The 13,509-nt window shown below is 46.1% G+C and overlaps 1 protein-coding gene across 1 annotated transcript in view; it reads left to right on the forward strand.

The window, feature by feature from the left end:
• Positions 1 to 13,509, forward strand: part of LOC132830693 (1-phosphatidylinositol 4,5-bisphosphate phosphodiesterase delta-3-like) — a 178,907-nt gene that overhangs the window by 24,457 nt on the left and 140,941 nt on the right. The gene's annotated exons all lie outside the window — the stretch shown is intronic.

A 13,509-nucleotide genomic window follows, 5' to 3' on the forward strand; every position in this document is an offset into this window, starting at 1 on the left:
TTGTGCCGTGTACCCGGGGATTTAGGGATGGGTATTGTGCCTTGTACCCGAGATATAGGGTTAGGTATTGTGCTGTGTACCCGGGTTTATAGGGATAGGTATTGTGCCGTGTATCCGAGATGTAGGGTTAGGTATTGTGCTGTATACCTTGGAATATAGAGAAGGTATCTGGGGATAGTGAGATTGGTATTGTGCTTTGTACCCGGGGATCTAGAGATAGGTAATGTGCTGTGCAGCCGGGATGTAGGGATAGGCATTCTGCTGTATACCTGGGGATATAGAGATAGGTATTGTGCCGTGTACCTGGGAATATAGGAATAGGTATTGTGCCGTGTACCTGGGAATATAGGGATAGGTATTGTGCAGTGTACCCGGGGATATAGGGATAGGTATTGTGCCGTGTACCCGGGGATATAGGGATAAGTATTGTGCAGTTTACCCGGGGATATAGGGATAAGTATTGTGCAGTGTACCCTGGGATATAGGGTTAGGTATTGTGCCATGTACCTGGGGATATAGGGATTGGTATTGTGCCGTGTTCCTGGGGATATAGGGATAGGTATTGTGCCGTGTACCCGGGGATATAGGGATAGGTATTGTGCCATGTACCTGGGGATATAGGGATAGGTAATGTACCGTGTACCTGGGGATATGGGGATAGGTATTGTGCCGTGTTCCCGGGGATATAGGGATAGGCATTGCGCTGTGCTCCCCAGACAGGAGAGGCTGCAAGCCCTTCGGCATGAATTAGGAAGGTCAGCTGACAGAGCAGTCTCTTTCATTGCCTCTCCGTTGTTGAAGCTTCTATAATAAGACAGTTACTGAAGATTGTGTAATTAAATCGTCTGGCGACTGACTATAAAGACTTTGTTTTGTACTGAGACAGTTTGACGCTGTCTTAAATGGACCCAGACTTGAACTGATTCAGGAGAGGAAATGCACATGTGAAGTTATGTGAAGAATTAAGGATTAGAAACAGGCTGGAAGTATTTCTAGCAAACAGTTAGATGTAGGCTCTGTATACAGTGGTGGCAGATAGACCTGTGTGTGGATAGTTTGCTCTGTTAGACATCAGAGACTGCGTGACCTTCACTCTCCAACAGTGAGTAAGGCTGTTTGACAGGAACTCGAGATTGTGAAATTTCACCCTTGTGTGTTCTAACAACAATCATGACTTTCATTCATATAGCACCTTTGTTAGCAAATAAAATTAGCCATTGAGCCACAAAAGGAGATACCAGGATAGTTGACCATAAACTTGATTTAAATAATTGAGTTTTGACAATTGTCATGAGGAAGGGCAGAGATTTTTGAGAGGTTGAAGGATGGAATTTCAAATTATGGTTCATTGGCAGCAGAAAGAGTGTTTGATTACCAGTGGTTGGAGGATTAAAGGTGGGTTGTGAAAGTGTTTTATAATTGGAGGAGCACAGTATCGTGAAGAGTTCCTCACTCATTCGGACCAGGTCTATAGTTGCAGTTGGATCTGTACTTTGTTAAGCTGCTGTTAAGCATAGGCCCATGAATTTGGTGCTGTTATTGAATGTAGTACCCTTGAGTGGGACTCATTCATGATTGTTCACTGCCTGGGGATTACTGATGGAGCAAAGGCCAGATTGGACATAGCTGTGAATGTTTAAGTAAACACTTGGACCTTCCTCCACTGACATATGAGGAGATGGCACTTGGTTAGAATGAGTGTTTGGCTGCTTTCCTGTCTTAACATCACCTTGGGACTCTTCCTGTCACCAGGAAAAGGGGATTGGGTGTGTTAAGAGACTGAAATGATCCATACTCAAATACCTCTGAGCTCCAGCTCCCATGTTGCACTCCAGTAACACCAGCAGGAGTGCCCAAAGCTCAGGGCTGATTACTTTCAGCAAGTGGGTGTACCTGGTTAGCCAATGTTCCCTTCGCTCCAATTCACTGATAAATGAAATCCTGATTTCACATGGATGTCAGTCACATGCCAACATCTCGGCACATCCCTATGAAGACATATCATTGCAACATGTGTTTGTGTGTCTTGCCACTGTGAAAACGGATTCTTCATTAGACCTACTTCACAGAACCACAAGCCGGTTACCAGCAAGAGTCAGACCATTCATCCCATCCTGCCTGAGGCAGCTGTCTGCATGAGCCATTCGTTACCTTTTCTCTCCCTGTAACCCTGCACAGTTATTTACTCACAGTAGTAGGAGGAGCGTGGAAAGCACTGCTCGCTAACCTTCAGGACATTTAATTGTCATTGGATAGACATATGAATGAAAATAGAATAGGTTGGATGGATGGGCTTCAGATTGCACTAAACTGTGAAAACAATGTCGAGGGCCGAAGGGCCTGTACTGCACTGTAATGTTCTATTCCTGAAATGTCGATTCCTCCACCTCCCTGATGCTGCCTGGCTTGCTGTGTTCTTCCAGCCTCCTGCTGGTCCACTTTGGATTCCAGTATCTGCAGTTTTGTTGTCTCTTAACGTAGATAACTTGCAGCTATTGAGCAGACCCCAGGTGTTCAAGGGCGTGGTGCCTGCTGTGTGTGAGGGTGCTTCTCCGAGCTGTCCACGCTCCCTCACTCAATACAAAGACAAGCCATTTGGCTGTACTGCCCAGCAACCAGTGCCAAATTATTGCCTGTTGCCCCAAACTCCAAGCAATTGGCCCCAACCCCCTGACTCCTGCTCCCGACCCCTGCCCATTGACCCTGCCCCAGTCTCCTGGCCACTGACCCTGCCCCTGACACCTGCCCACTGACCCTGCCCTAGCCGCCTCCCCATCGACCCTGCCACAGCATCTGCCAATTGGCTCCACATGCCTGTTGACCCCGCTGCAGACTTCTGGCCATTGACCCCACCCCTGATATCTGGCATTGACCCCACCCTAGACTCCTGCCCATGGATCCTGACCCTGATACCTGCCAGTTGGCCCTGACCCAGATACCTGATCCTTGACCCCAACCCAAGATACCTGACCATTGATGCCCCCCCCCATATTCAGTGACTCCATTTTCAATTACCATCTCTGATGGCCCCGATTTCACCCACTGCTTTACCATCCAGATCATCACTGTGCTCTGTTAAACACATCATGATGGTCCAAACACTTCCCCACTGGACAATGGACAGAGTGTGCGCAGGTTAGGTGGATTTACCATGCCGAATTGCCCCTGGTGTGCAGGGTAGGTGGATTAGGCATAGTAAGTGCAAGGTTACAGGGTTAGATAAAGGAGTGGGCCTGGGAGGGATGCTTTTCGGAGGTTCCGAGTGGACTCGATTGGCATGCCTCCACACAAGGGATTGTCTGATTGTATGACAGAGATGCCTTCCTCACCCCTCAAACAGTTCAGCCATGTCCCATCACACCCACACATGACTTGATCACCATCAAGTCTGGTCTCTTGCTGAGCCACACTGAGTTGTTTTCACGACTCTTCCCCAAGCCAATGTCAGTCATTCTTGGGCTGTGAGAACTGTCACTGCCCCTCCCCACTGAGTGGGACATAGAACATAGAACATAGAAAAATACAGCGCAGTACAGGCCCTTCGGTCCTCGATGTTGCGCCGATCCAATCCCACCTAACCTATACTAGCCCACTTTCCTCCATATGCCTATCCAATGCCCGTTTAAATGCCAATAAAGAGGGAGAGTCCGCCACTGTTACTGGCAGGGCATTCCATGAACTCACGACTCACTGAGTAAAGAATCTACCCCTAACATCTGTCCTATACCTACCACCCCTTAATTTAAAGCTATGTCCCCTCGTAATATCTGACTCCATACGTGGAAAAAGGTTCTCATGGTCAACACTATCTAAACCCCTAATCATCTTGTACACCTCTATCAAGTCACCCCAAACCTTCTTTTCTCCAATGAAAACAGCCCCAAGTGCCTCAGCCTTTCCTCATACGATCTTCCTACCATACCAGGCAACATCCTTGTAAACCTCCTCTTCACCCGTTCCAGTGCCTCCACATCCTTCCAATAGTATGGCGACCAAAACTGCACACAATACTCCAGATGCGGCCGCACCAGAGTCTTATACAACTGCAACATGACCTCAGGACTCTGGAACTCAATTCCTCTGCCAATAAAAGCCAGTACACCATAGGCCTTCTTCACAGCACTATTTACCTGGGTGGCAACTTTCTGAGATCTGTGTACATGGACACCAAGATCCCTCTGCTCATCCACACTACCAAGTATCCGACCATTAGCCCAGTACTCCGTCTTCTTGTTACTCTTACCAAAGTGAATCACTTTACACTTACCTACATTGAACTTCATTTGCCACCTTTCTGCCCAGCTCTGCAGCTGATCTATATCCCGCTGTAACCTGCCACATCCTTCCTCACTGTCAACAACTCCACTGACTTTCATATCATCCGCAAACTTGCTCACCCAACCTTCTAGCCCCTCCTCCAGGTCATTTATAAAAATGACAAACAGCAATGTTCCCAAAACAGATCCTTGCGGAACACCGCTAGTAACTGCACTCCAAGATGAACCTTTACCATCAACTACTACCCTCTGTCTTCTTCCAGCCAGCCAATTCCTAATCCAAACCTCCAACTCACCCTCAATGCCATACCGCTGTATTTTTTGCAGTAGCCTACCATGGGGAACCTTATCAAATGCCTTACTAAAATCCATATACACCACATCTACCGCTTTACCCTCATCCACCTCCTTAGTCACCTTCTCAAAGAATTCAATAAGGTTTGTGAGGCACGACCTGCCCTTCACAAAACCATGCTGACTATCCTTGATCACATTATTCCTATCCAGATGTTCATAAATCCTATCCCTTACAATTCTCTCTTAGACTTTGTCCACAACAGAGGTAAGACTCACCGGCCTATAGTTACTAGGGTTTTCCCTACTCCCCTTCTTGAACAAGGGAACCACATTTGCTATCTTCCAGTCTTCTGGCACTATTTCTGTAGACAACGAGGACATAAAAATCAAAGCCAATGGCTCTGCAATCTCCTCCCTTGCTTCCCAGAGAATCCTAGGATAAATGCCATCAGGCCCAGGAGAATTATCTATTTTCACCCTTTCCAGAATTTCCAACACCTCTTCCCTACATATTGCAAAGCCATCCATTCTAATTAATTGTGACTCAATATTCACATCGGCAACAATGTCCTGTTCCTGAGTGAATACTGATGAAAAGTATTCATTCAGTGTCTCCCCAATTTCTTCAGCCTCCACACGCAACTTCCCACTACTATCCTTGACTGGACCTATTCCTACCCTAGTCATCCTTTTATTCCTGACATACCTCTAGAAAGCCTTTGGGTTTTCCCTAATCCTACCAACCAAGGACTTTTCATGTGCCCTCCTTGCTGCTCTTAGCTTTCTCTTTAGTTCCCTCCTGGCTACCTTAACTCTCAATCGCCCCAATTGAACCTTCATGCCTCATCTTTACATAGGCCGCCCTCTTCCCTTTAACAAGGGATTCCAATTCCTTATTAAACCACGGCTCCCTCACACGACCCGTTCCTCCCTGCCTGACAGGTACATACTTATCAAGGACACTCAATAGTTGCTCCTTGACTAAGCTCCACATATCAATTGCACCCTTTCCTTGAAGTCTACTTTTCCAAGCCACACATCCTAAGTCATGCCTCACCGCATCATAATTTCCCTGCCCCCAGCTATAACTCTTGCCCTGTAGTGCACACTTATCCCTCTCCATCACTAAAGTAAAAGTCACCGAATTGTGGTCACTGTCCCCAAAGTGCTCACCTACCTCCAATTCTAACAACTGGCCTGGTTCGTTACCCAGAACCAAATCCAGTATGGCCTCACCTCTTGTTGGCCTGTCTACATATTGTGTCAGGAAACCCTCCTGCACACATTGGACAAACACCGACCCATCTAACATACTCGAGCTATAGCTTTCCCAGTCTATATCTGGAAAGTTAAAGTCCCCCATAACAACCATCCTATTACTTTCACTCTTCTCCTGAATCATCCTCGCAATCCTTTCTTCTACGTCTCTAGGACTATTAGGAGGCCTGTAGAAAGCTCCTAACAGGGTGACCTCACCTTTCCTATTTCTAAGCTCAGCCCAAACTACCTCAGATGGCGAGTCTTCATCCATCATACTTTCCACTGCTGTAATACTATCTTTGACAAGCAATGCCACACCTCCCCCTCTTTTACCCCCACCTCTGACCCTGCTAAAACATTTAAACCCTGGAATCTGCAACAGCCAATCGTGTCCCTGTTCTACCCATGTCTCCGGAATAGCCACAACATCGAACTTCCAGGTACCAACCCACGCTGCAAGTTCACCTACCTTATTTCGTATACTTCTCGCATTGAAGTATACACACTTCAAGCCACCTTCCTGTTTACAGGCACCCTCCTTCGAGATTGATGCCATGTTCCTAACCTCCCTACACTCCAGGTCCTGTACCCTAAAGCTACAGTGTAGGTTCCCATGCCCCTGCAGAGTTAGTTTAAACCCCCCCAAAGAGCACTAGCAAAGCTCCCCCCAAGGATACTGGTGCACCTCAGGTTCAGGTGAAGGCCATCCTGTTTATAGAGATCCCACCTTCCCCAGAAAGAACCCCAATTATCCAGATACCGGAATCCCCCCCTCCTGCACCATCCCTGTAGCCACGCATTTAACTGTTCTCTCTCTATTCCTCGACGCTCTATCACGTGGCACGGGTAACAAACCAGAGATAACAACTCTGTTTGTTCTAACTCTGAGCTTCCAACCTAGCTCCCTGAAAGCCTGCCTAACATCCTCATCCCTCTTCCTACCTATGTCGTTGGTGCCAATGTGGACCATGACTTCGGGCTGCTCCCCCTCCCCCTTAAGGACCCGGAAAACACAATCAGAGACATCACGTACCCTTGCACCTGGGAGGCAACATACCAAACGTGAGTCTCTCTCGCCCCCACAAAACCACTTATCTGTGCCCCGAACTATCGGATCTCCAATAACTATTGCTCTGTTCTTCTCCTCCCTTCCCTTCTGAGCAACGGGGATAGGCTCCGTGCCAGAGGCCTGAACCCCATTGCTTACCCCTGGTAAGTCGTCCCCCCTACAAGTATCCAAAACGGTATACTTGTTATTGAGGGGAATGGCCGCAGGGGGTCTCTGCACTGGCTGCTTCCTCCCAGTCCCCCTCACTGTCACCCATCTGTCTGCAGTCTTTGGAGTTACTACTTCCCTAAAGCTCCGATCTATGACCCCCTCTGCCTCCCGAATGATCCTAAGTTCATCCAACTCCAGCTCCAGTTCCCTGACACGGTCTTGGAGGAGCTGGAGATGGGTGCACTTCCTGCAAGTGTAATCAGCAGGGACGACCATGGCATCCCTCAGCTCAAACATGTTGCAAGAGGAACATTGCACTGCCTTCACTGCCATCCCTCTAAAAGTAACCTTTAAAAAAAAACTAGGTCTAAACACAAGAATAAGCAAAATGCAGCACTTACCTTCTTACCACATCATGGGTTCATTGACATATCCAGCTGGGGGTCCATGTAGGCCATTGTACCTGTGCTTGGCAACAAAGATCTGATGACACTAGCCCTATCTTACAGCTCTTGGCCCATTAGTCCTGCATGCTGTGGGAATGCAGCTGAATATGTAAGACCTATGGCATGTTACATTTCAGGCAGTAAGTCCCAGACTGTTTTTCTGGGTGAGAAAATTTCTCCTTACCTGTCCTCTCAGCTTTCTGACTCGCTGGTTCAGCATGCTTGTCTTTGACCCCCCCAACTAATATGTATCCTATCCACTGTACCTATGCCCCTCAATCTTATACATTCTATCAGGGGCCCCCTCAACCGTCGCTGCTCCAAGGAAATCAACTCTCAATATATCAAACCCTTTCTTATAGCACAGACCCTCCTTCCAGCCCAGGCAGCAGCTTCGTAAGTGCAAGGTTTGTGAAGGTTTGTAGCTCAGGTTGAGGGTTCGGGTGTAGGTTTGCTCGCTGAGCTGTAGGTTTGATATCCAGATGTTTCATTACCTGGACAACGGAGAACTACAAACCTGCGTATACAGAAAACCGACAAACACTGACCAAATACTTAACTACACCAGCAACCATCCCAACACACACAAACAAAGCTGTATCAGAACACTATTCCAGCGAGCCATCACACACTGCAGCACAGACAAACTTCGGAAAACAATGTATTCAAGAAGAACGGATACTCAAAACAAAATACAGTCCGTAGATTCCTCAAGTACAAACCACGACAAGCAGACCAAACACAGCCAGAAACCCTAACCACCTTACTATACATCAAAGAAGTTTCAGAAATGACAGCCAGACTACTAAGACCCCTCAGAATCCTAGTAGCACACAAACCCACCAATACTCTCAAACAAAAACTAACAAACTTAAAAGACCCAGTACAACCCATGGACAAAACCAACGTCATCTACAAAATTCCATGCAAGGACTGCCAGAAACACTACGTAGGACAAACAGGAAGAAAGTTAGCCACCAGGATACATGAACACCAGCTAGCCACAAAAAGACACGACCCCCTCTCCCTCATAGGCCTACACACGGAGGGAAAAAACCCACCATTTCGACTGGGACAACACATCTATCCTAGGACAGGCTAAGCGAAGACATGCCAGAGAATTCCTAGAGGCCTGGCACTCCAACCACAATGCCATAAACAAACACATTGATATAGATACCATCTATCAACCCCTCAGAAAACAAACAGGAAATGACATCACCACAACCCCCAGGAACCCCATCCAGGACAAACATATAAATAGAAAGCAGGAGACAACAGCTTCGCTTCACTTAGAGGTCGCCACTGATGATGTTACCTAGCCAGGTAATGAAACGTCTGGATATCAAACCTACAGCTTAGCGAGCAAACCTACACCCTAAAGCCTAGTAAGTCTCCTTTGTTATCAAACCTGCCAAGAAAGCTTGTGCAGTTATAGTCTGGTACACTGATGCCAATCTCAGACACTTCATCCTACCGAACCCTGGATCATGACCCCACATCTGAATGTCAAGCCATTATTGCCAGGACTGTCACTTGTTTATGTTTTGATATTTGTTCATGGAATGCTGGCGTCACTGGCTAAGGCAACATTTTTTGCCCATTCCTGATTGCCCAGAGGGTCATTAAGAGTCAGTCACATTGCTGTGGGCCTGGAGTCACATGTAATTCAACTAAGGGCAACAGATAGAGTCAAACAGCATGGAAACAGACCCTTCAGTCCAATAGTCTATGCTGACCATGTTCCCAAACTAGACCAATCCCACCTGCCTGTGTTTGGCCCATACCTCTCCAAGCCTTTCCTATTCATGAAGTTATCCAAATGTTTTTTAAATGTTTTAACTGTACCTGTATCGACCACTTCCTCTGGAAGCTCGTTCCACACACGAACCATCTCTGGGTAAAAAGGTTGCCCTCATGTCCCTTTAAAATCTTTCTCCTCTCACCTTAAAAACATGACCCTTGCTTTGAACTTACCTACCTTAAGGAAAAGACCTTTGCTATTCACCTTATCTATGTCCTTCATGATTTTATAAACCTCCATAAGATCAGCCCTGAACCTGCTGTACTTCAGAGTAAATGTCCCAGACTATCCAGCCTCTCCTTTATAACTCAAACCCTCCATATCTGGTAACATCTTGATAAATCTTTTCTGAATCCTCTCCTGTTTAATAATATCCTTCATATAACAGGGCGACTAGAACTGCACAGTACTCCAGAAGAGATCTTACCAATGTCCTGTACAACTGCAACATGACGTCCCAACTCTTACACTGAAAGGTCTGAGCAATGAAGACAAGTGTGCTAAGCACCTTTTTTCCCACCCTGTCTACCTATGATACAAATTTCAAAGAACCATGTACCTGAACCCATTGGTCTCTCTGTTCTACAACATTACCCAAGGCCCATCCATTAATTGTAGAAGTCCTCCCCTTGTTTGTTTTACCAAAATGTAATACCTCACACTTTATCCAAATTAAACTCCATCTACCATTCCTTAACTCATTGATCCAGTTGATTAAGATCTCTTTGCAATCTTCGAGAACATAGAACATAACAGTGCAATACAGGCCCTTCGGCCCTCGATGTTGTGCCAACCTGTGAAACCAATCTGAAGCCCATCTAACCTGCACTATTACATTATCATCTATATGTTTATCCATTTAAATGCTTTTAAAGTTGGCAAGTCTACTACTGTTGCCAACAGAGCATTGCACACCCATACCACTCTCTGAGTAAAGAACCTACCTCAGACCTCTGTCCTATATCCATTCTTCCCCAATAAAGAAAACTATGTCCCCTTGTGCTTGCCATCACCATCCTCAGAAAAAGGATCTCACTGTCCACCCTATCTAATCCTCTGATCATCTTGTTGGTCTCTAAGTCACCTCTCAACCTTCTCTCCAACAAAAACAGCGTCAAGTCCCTCAGCCTTTCCTCATAAGACTTTCCCTCCAGATCAGGCAACATCCTGGTAAATGTCCTTTGCACCCTTTCCAAAGTTTCCACATCCTTCCTATAATGCAGTGACCAGAACTGTACACAATACTCCAAGTGCGGCCACACCAGAGTTTTATACAGCTGCAAGATAACCTCATGACTCCGAAACTCAATCCCACATGCAATAAAACTTAACAGACCATATGCTGCCTTAACAATCCAATCAATGTGGGTGGCAACTTTCAGGAATCTATGCACATGGACACGAGATCTCTCTGCTCATCTACTCTGCCAAGAATCTTACCATTAGCCCAGTACACTTTATTCCTGTTACTCCTTCTAAAATGAATCACCTCACACTTTTCCACTTTTAAAACTCTATTTGCCACCTCTCAGATTATCTGTGTTCCTGTGTAACCCACAACATCCTTCGGCACTCAAAGTTTGTGAGAAGATCTGTAGCTCGGGTGCTCGTTGTTGTGGTTCTGTTCGCCGAGCTGGGAATTTGTGTTGCAGACATTTCGTCCCCTATCTAGGTGACATCCTCACTGCTTGGAGCCTCCTGTGAAGCGCTTCTGTGATGTTTCCTCCGGTATTTATAGTAGTTTGTCTTTGCCGCTTCCGGTTGTCAGTTCCAGCTGTCCATTGCAGCGGTCGGTATGTTGGGTCCAGGTCGATGTGCTTATTGATTGATCTGTGAATGAGTGCCATGCCTCTAGGAATTCCCTGGCTGTTCTCTGTTTGGCTTGTCCTATAATAATAGTGTTGTCCCAGTTGAACTCATGTTGCTTGTCATCTGCGTGTGTGCACGAATTTAATAACCATGCCTCCTATATTTTCATCCAAATCATTTATATAAAGACAAACAAAAGTGGACCCAGTACTGAACCCTGTTGAACGCCACTAGTCACAGGCTTCCAGTCTGAGAAAACAATCCTCCACCACCCTCTGTCTCTGACTGTAAAGCCAACTGAAGTAGTCTACCATGCGGAACCTTACCAAAGGCCTTACTAAGGTCCAAATAAACAATGTCTACCTCTCGGCCCTCTATTTTTTTAATCGACTGGGAGAAAGCTTCCTCAAAAAACTCAATCAAGTTTATGAGACATGATTTCCCATCCACAAAACCATGCTGACTACCCCTAATCAGTTCTTGCCTCTCCAAATGCATGTAAATCCTATCTTTCAGAATCCCCTCCAACAACCTACCCTCCTCCAATGTCAGACTCAGGAGTTTGTAATTCCCAGGTTTGTCTTTAAGTGAAGGCACAACATTATCCACCTTCCAGTCATCTGGCACCTCACCGGTCATTAAAGGTGATACAAACACCTCTGCTAGGGGGTCCGCAATTTCCCCCCTAACTTCCCACAATGTTCTGGGGTAGACGTGATCAGGTCCTGAAGATTTATCCACCTTTATATTCTGTATGACGCCTAGCACTTCCTCTTGTCCAATGTGAATTGTTTTGAAAACATCAATACTTATTTCACTGAGACCATATCCTCCATTTCTTTCTCCATGTAAAAACTGTCACAAATCATTCATTTAATATCTCTCCCATCTCCTGAGGTTCAAACAAACACAACCGCACTAATCTTTAAGGGGCAGTACTCTCTAGTTGCTATTTTGCTCTTAATGTACTTGTGGAACATCTTTGGATTATCCTCAATCTTACCTGCCAAGGCTATCTAGTATCCCCTCTCTACCTTACTGATTTCCCTCTTAAGAATGCCCCAACACACTTTATTCTCTTTAAAAGATTCATTCTATCCCAGTTGTCTATATCTAATATGATTCTTTTTTCATTTTTGACTAGAACCTCAATATCTTTATTCATCCATTGTTCCTTAATCTTACCAGCTTTACCCTTCAGTCTAACAGAAACATAATGTCTCTGAACTCTTATTATCACACTTTTGAAAGCATTGTACTTGTTAGTCATTCCTTTCCCTGTGAACAGTCTACTCCACTGTATGCAAGAATGGTACTGGCTTCATGAGTTATGTTATCTTACTATTAAATAGCCACACTCTGCAGTGGTGGTTCAAAAGCAAATGGCACTATCATCACCACTGGTAGTCTCTCACAGATGAGGGTGACTCTCTTCCACACTTAGGATGAGTCTGTAGGTGGCTCTACAGGCCGGTATGGTTACCGCAGGCTCTGTTACACGTGGGCCAGGGGGTGGTCACAGGAAGGGATGGGTGGACCATTGGTGTGGCAGTGCATTCCTTTCGCCCAGCTTCCATTTTTCTCTCAACAACTGGTCTCAAGGTGCTCCCAGATACTCCTCCTCCCCTATGGACGGTCTGAGGCCATTGATTCCCAGGTGTCTGTGGGAATGCTGCACTTCACTCAGTGAGGCCTTCAGGGTATCCCTGAAGCATTTCATCTGTCCTCCTGGGGCTTGCCTGTCATTTCAGAGCTGGGAATAGAGTATCTGCTTGGGGAGTCTTATCTCAGTCATACGGACAATGTACCCAGCCCATTGTTGCCAATATAAAGGTGAGGGGGTGGCAGTGCCTTGATGCTGGGGATGTTGGCCTGGTTGAGGACGTGGATGTTAGTGCGTCTGACTGCCCAGCTTATTGGCAGGATCTTGTAAAGGCAGCATTGGTGGAACTGTAGACTGTCACAGAAAACACATTAGGCCAGGCATGCACCTTCAGGGCTGTGTGTGATCAGCTGGGTATTTAATGGAGTCCCTTTCAGCTGCAGTAAGATTCAGAGTAAGTCAGTCTCCATGTTTGGAGGTGGGGGTCAATAAAGGGTATGAAAGGGTTAATACTGAGGCATACCTTAAACACTGCCCACTATGATAATTTGTGAGCCGAACAGTTTAAGATTTCAAAGGGTGAGACCCAGCGCTCCTCAAAAAAGCTTTGCAACACTGTCTGTCCTGTCAACATGAGCCGTAACTGATTGGTAACTGACAACAACACAAGGACCTTCTCTCTCGTGAGACAGGGAAGTGGTTTCCCTTTTCCAAGCTAGCCATGTAGGTTCCAAGTCTGAGAGCATGGTGGCAGTAATCATATTACATGCTGAAGTTCAGGCTTGCTTTGAGTG

Source organism: Hemiscyllium ocellatum, chromosome 32 (genome assembly GCF_020745735.1).
Source record: "Hemiscyllium ocellatum isolate sHemOce1 chromosome 32, sHemOce1.pat.X.cur, whole genome shotgun sequence".
Lineage (NCBI taxonomy): Eukaryota > Metazoa > Chordata > Chondrichthyes > Orectolobiformes > Hemiscylliidae > Hemiscyllium > Hemiscyllium ocellatum.